The sequence below is a fragment of the Culex quinquefasciatus genome, chromosome 1 (genome assembly GCF_015732765.1).
Source record: "Culex quinquefasciatus strain JHB chromosome 1, VPISU_Cqui_1.0_pri_paternal, whole genome shotgun sequence".
Lineage (NCBI taxonomy): Eukaryota > Metazoa > Arthropoda > Insecta > Diptera > Culicidae > Culex > Culex quinquefasciatus.
In genome coordinates this window covers 63410010-63416402 of record NC_051861.1, presented here as the reverse complement: position 1 = coordinate 63416402, position 6393 = coordinate 63410010, and the positions used below count along the sequence as shown (strand labels likewise).

The window sequence follows — 6393 nt, the reverse complement described above, 5'->3', positions numbered from 1 at the left end:
TAAGAAATTAAAAATTTAACAATTAAGAAATTACAAAATTAGGAAATTAGGAAATTGGAAATTTGGAAATTAGGAAATAAGGATATTAGGAAATGAGGAAATTTAGAAATTTAGAAATTAACAAATAACAAAATTAGAAAATTAGGAAATTAGGAAGTTAGGAAATTAGGAATTCAGGCAATTAGGAAATTAAGAAATTAGAAAATTAGAAAATTAGAAAATTAGGAAATTAGAAAATTAGAAAATTAGAAAATTAGAAAATTAGAAAATTAGAAAATTAGAAAATTAGAAAATTAGAAAATTAGAAAATTAGAAAATTAGAAAATTAGAAAATTAGAAAATTAGAAAATTAGAAAATTAGAAAATTAGAAAATTAGAAAATTAGAAAATTAGAAAATTAGAAAATTAGAAAATTAGAAAATTAGAAAATTAGAAAATTAGAAAATTAGAAAATTAGATAATTAGAAAATTAGAAAATAAGAAAATTAGAAAATCAGAAAATTGGAAAATAAGAAATTTAGAAAATTAGAAAATAAGAAAATTAGAAAATTAGAAAATTAGAAAATTAGAAAATTAGAAAATTTGAAAATTCGAAAATTCAAAATTCGAAAATTCGAAAATCGAAAATTCAAAATTCGAAAATTAGAAAATTCAAAAATTTGAAAATTTGAAAATTTTAAAATTTTAAAATTTGAAAAATAGAAAAATAGAAAATTTGAAAAATAGAAAAATAGAAAATTAGAAAATTAGAAAATTAGAAAATTAGAAAATTAGAAAATTAGAAAATTAGAAAATTAGAAAATTAGAAAATTAGAAAATTAGAAAATTAGAAAATTAGAAAATTAGAAAATTAGAAAATTAGAAAATTAGAAAATTAGAAAATTAGAAAATTAGAAAATTAGAAAATTAGAAAATTAGAAAATTAGAAAATTAGAAAATTAGAAAATTAGAAAATTAGAAAATTAGAAAATTAGAAAATTAGAAAATTAGAAAATTAGAAAATTAGAAAATTAGAAAATTAGAAAATCAGAAAATAAGAAAATAAGAAAATAAGAAAATTAGAAATTAGGATATTGAGAAATTAAAATAAAGCAATTAGGAAATTGAGTTATTATGAATTAAGTAATTTTAGAATTTTAAAGTTTTAAAATTTTAGAATATTAGAATGCTAGAATTTTAGAATTTTAGAATTTTAGAATTTTAAATTTGAGAATTTGAAATTTTGAATTTTAGAATTTTAGAATTTTAGAATTTTAGAATTTTAGAATTTAAATTTTAAATTTTGAATTTTAGAATTTTAGAATTTTAGAATTTTAGAAAATTTTAGAATTTTAGAATTTTAGAATTTTAGAATTTTAGAATTTTAGAATTTTAGAATTTTAGAATTTTAGAATTTTAGAATTTGAATTTTAGAATTTTAATTTTAGAATTTTAGAATTTTAGAATTAGAACTTTTAGAATTTTAGAATTTAGAATTTTAGAATTTAGAATTTTAGAATTTTAGAATTTTAGAATTTTAGAATTTTAGAACTTTTGAATCTTTTAGAATTTTAGAATTTTAGAATTTTTAGAAATTTTAGAACCTTTTGAATTTTAGAACCTTTTGAATTTTAGAATTTTAGAATTTTAGAATTTTAGAATTTAGAATTTAGAATTTAGAATTTTAATTTTAGAATTTTAGAATTTTAGAATTAGAATTTTAGAATTTTAGAATTTTAGAATTTTAAATTTTAATTTTAGAATTTTAGAATTTTAGAATTTTAGAATTTTAGAATTTTAGAATTTTAGAATTTTAGAATTTTAGAATTTTGAATTTTAGAATTTTAGAATTTTAGAATTTTAGAATTTTAGAATTTTAGAATTTTAGAATTCTAGTAACAGCTAATTTAATAGCATTTATACCGAAACAAACATAATATTCCCTATGTCTAATTTAGTGTTTTACAGGGGCCTATTCCACTGAGGATTGTGCTTCATAAACGCGAGAGTTCATCCCAAATACGAAGCAGTAGTTCCGGCACCGGCTACAAACATTTCGAACAACGTCAGAAAGTTCGGATTGAAGCAGAATATTAAAAGACGCGGAAAAAAGTACTATTTTAAATCTACGAAAAAAACTATAAAAATACAATAAAACTTACCATATTGACCATTAATTTCAATGTATAAATATATGTTTTACAGTACAATTTAGTGGAGAGAAAAAAATAAATACAATGAAAATACAATGAATCATACTGTAGTTATTATTTATTTCAATGTACGAATATAGTTTAAACCGTACTATTTAGTATGGAAATCCATGAAAAACTGTGAATTTACTGTGCAAACCATTGTAATGGTTACTGTTTTTATTATAAATGTATGATGTTTTCTATGGTCAGGTAATTTTTGAGAAAAGGCATCAATGAAAATACGGTATATATATTTTGGTTTTTTTGTATGGGGAAAGTCGAAATTTTATGGTGACTGTGCCTAACAATACCCCTTTATAGTAATTTCAAAATAAGATATATTCTATGGTGAAACATAATGGCTACTGTAGAATCATGGTAAAAATAACCATAGAATTTATCGTGTGATAACCATAAAATCTACTGTTGGTTTATAGTAAATCTTTATGCGGGATGACAATTCCCGCATAAAGTTTTACTATAAACCTACAGTAGATGTTATGGTTATCACACGATAAATTCTATGGTTATTTTTACCATGATTCTACAGCAGCCGTTATGTTTTTTCACCATAGAATATATCTTATTTTGGGAATTTATTATAAAAAAGGGGTATTGTTAGGCACAGTCACCATAAAAATTTCGACTTTCCCTATACAAAAAAACCAAATACTATACATTCTACCGTATTTTCATTGATGCCTTTCCGTCAAAAATACCCTGACCATAGAAAACATAATACATTCATAATAAAACAGTAACCATTACAATGGTTTGCACAGTAAATTCACAGTTCTTCATGGATTTTTCCATACTAAATAGTACGGTTTAAACTATATTCGTACATTGAAATAAATAATAACTACAGTAAGTTTTATTGTATTTTAATGTTATTTATTTTTTTTTCTCCACTAAATTGTACTGTAAAACATATATTTATACATTAAAATTAATGGTCAATATGGTAAGTTTTATTGTATTTTATAGTTTTTTCGTAGATTTAAAAAAATAGTACTTTTTTCCGCGTCGTTTTCTTTTAATATTCGCTTCAATCCGAACTTTCTGACGTTGTTCGAATGTTTGTAGCCGGTGCCGGAACTATGCTTCGTGGGATGAACTCATGTATTTATGAAGAACAATCCTCAGTGGAATAGGCCCCTGTAAAAGAGAAACACACTAAATTATACATAGGAATATTTTCTATGTTTGTTTCGGTACAAATGCTATTAAATTAGCTGTTACTAAAATTCTAAAATTCTAAAATTCTAAACTTCTAAAATTCTAAAATCTAAAATTCTGAAATTCTAAAATTTCAAATCAAAAATTCAAAATTCAAAAATTCAAAATTCAAAAAATTCTAAAATTCTAAAATTCTAAAATTTAAAATTCTAAAATTCTAAAATTCTAAAATTTAAAATTCTAAAATTCTAAAATTCTAAAATTCTAAAATTTAAAATTCTAAAATTCTAAAAATTTAAAATTCTAAAATTCTAAAATTCTAAAATTCTAAAATTCTAAAATTCTAATATTCTAAAATTCTAAAATTCTAAAATTCTAAAATTCTAAAATTCTAAAATTCTAAAATTCTAAAATTCTAAAATTCTAAAATTCTAAAATTCTAAAATTTAAAATTCTAAAATTTAAAATTCTAAAATTCTAAAATTCTAAAATTCTAAAATTCTAAAATTCTAAAATTCTAAAATTCTAAAATTTTAAAATTCAAAATTCTAAAATTCTAAAATTCTAAAATTCCAAAATTCCAAAATTCTAAAATTTAAAATTCTAAAATTCTAGAATTCTAAAATTCTATAATTCTAAAATTCTAAAATTCTACAATTCTAAAATTCTAAAATTTAAAATTCTGAATTCTAAAATTCTAAAATTCTAAAATTCTTAATTTCTCAATTTTCTAATTTCCTAATTTTCTAATTTTCTGATTTTCTAATTTTCTAATTTTCTATTTTTCTTATTTCCTAATTTCCTAATATCCTAATTTCCTCATTTCCTTATTTTCTAATTTTGTAATTTCTTAATTGTTATTTTTTTAATTTCCAAATTTCCAATTTGAATATTCGAATTCTGTAATTTCTTAATTGTTTAATTTTTAATTCTTTAATTTCCTAATTTCCTAATTTCCTATTTTCCTAATTTCCTAATTTCCTAATTTCCTAATTTCCTAATTTCCTAATTTCCTAATTTCCTAATTTTCTAATTTCCTAATTTCCTAATTGCCTTATTGCCTGATTTCCTAATTTCCAAATTTCCTTATTTCCTTATTTCCGAATTTCCAATGCCTTATTTCCGAATTTCCTAATTTCCACATTTCTAATTTCCTTATTGCCTTATTTCCTGATTTCCTAATTTCCTAATTTCCTAATTTCCTAATTTCCTAATTTCTAATTTCCTAATTTCTAATTTCCTAATTTCCTAATTTCCTAATTTCCTAATTGCCTAATTGCCTGATTTCCTAATTTCCTAATTTCCTTATTTCCTAATTTCCTAATTTCCAAATTTCCTAATTTCCAAATTTCCTAATTTCCTAATTTCCAAATTTCCAAATTTCCTAATTTCCTAATTCCTAATTTCCTAATTTCTAATTTCCTAGTTTCCTAATTTCCTAATTTCTAATTTCCTAGTTTCCTAATTTTCTAATTTCCTAATTTCCTAATTTCCTAATTCCCTAGTTTCCTAATTTCCTAATTTGAATTTCTGGATTTCCTAACTTCCAAGTTTCCTAATTTCCTTATTCCTAATTTCCTAATTTCCGAATTTCCGAATTTCCTAATTTCGAATTTCCAATTCCAAATATCCTAATTGCCTAATTTCCTTCCAAGATTCAGCATTTTGAGATTCGGTCTGATGAGCAGCTCTATATGTTTACATTAAATACAAAATTATGTGAACATTTCTCGAGTTTTATAATTTTTAAAATTTTAATTTTTGCATTTTGAGTGTTTTTAGAACTGCCTTGAGTCAGGGTATTCAAAAACACCCAAAAAGCAAAAAGTGAAAATTTGTTTATAGGACCTTTTCAAAAAAACTCGAGATTTGCAATTATCAGTGGCATTCAAATTTGCAAATTCTATTATTTCATTTATTCATCAAAACAAATTTAACACTGGCACCGTGCCAATAAACGTCAAACGCTACTTTCTGTTTCTGTTATTTTCAGTTGCGTACCACTCAACAAAATTCTTTCGTGACCTTTTCCTTGACTGTTGTTTGAACGTTCACCGTTGAGCATCAACACACAACTTACCTAACGATTTTCGCCTCCAGACGAAACGACCATCCTGAACAAATCCGGCCGGAAGTGTCCGCAGCAGGCGCCGGGCCTGGTAGAAGAAGTCCCTGTAAAAGAGGAACAACACAGTTTGTTCAGACCATTGCTCTCGCAAACTTGACCTTGACCATTCTCTTTTGAACATAACCAAACTTGTCCGCATCTTCAGCAAACGTCAAATCAAAACAAATTGCTGCCGGATCTTTCTCCGGATCTCTTCCGTAAAAGATCCGGCAACAATTTTGTATGGCTTGAAGTTTGCGGAGGGTACCAAAAAAAGGTAAACAAATCACTTTGTGCATCAGCCAATAGCTTGAGAAATTTGCCTGAAAATGCCTGCTGTTGTTGCGGGTGCGATTCCGCCCTCTCCAAGTTCAACAAAACTCCTTATACTCACCCAAATATGAAAATTCCGCCATCCCAGAGCCGTTCCGGTTCGGTCACCCGGCAAATTTGTCCAAGACCGTGTTGGACAAACGCCGGATGTTGCCTTTTTCACGAACACACGCGATTTCACTAACACTTTTCGATTAAACAGCGGCCAAACACGATGGACACAAACATGATCGAACACGCGCGATTGAAAACAAATGACAGCTCGCCATGGTGCGTTCGTTAGGGAGCGTCGCCCAGTTTAGGTGTCATGGTGCGTTCGTTAGGGAGCGTCGCCCAGTTTAGGTGTCATGGTGTGTTCGTTTTGTGATCCTTAATATTTTTGCCGTTTTATTATTGAATAAAAATGTTTAAATGTTTAAATGTTTAAATGTTTAAATGTTTAAATGTTTAAATGTTTAAATGTTTAAATGTTTAAATGTTTAAATGTTTAAATGTTTAAATGTTTAAATGTTTAAATGTTTAAATGTTTAAATGTTTAAATGTTTAAATGTTTAAATGTTTAAATGTTTAAATGTTTAAATGTTTAAATGTTTAAATGTT

The 6393-nt window shown here is 24.4% G+C and overlaps 1 long non-coding RNA gene across 1 annotated transcript; it reads right to left on the bottom strand.

Moving 5' to 3' along the window:
• Positions 1-3295: 3295 nt before the first annotated feature.
• LOC119766881 lies at positions 3296-5978 on the bottom strand. Its single transcript, XR_005277188.1, has 3 exons — positions 5855-5978; positions 5434-5525; positions 3296-3332 (listed from the first exon to the last, which is right to left on the bottom strand). It is a non-coding gene; the product is annotated as an uncharacterized LOC119766881 (long non-coding RNA).
• Between the last annotated feature and the right edge of the window lie 415 nt (positions 5979-6393).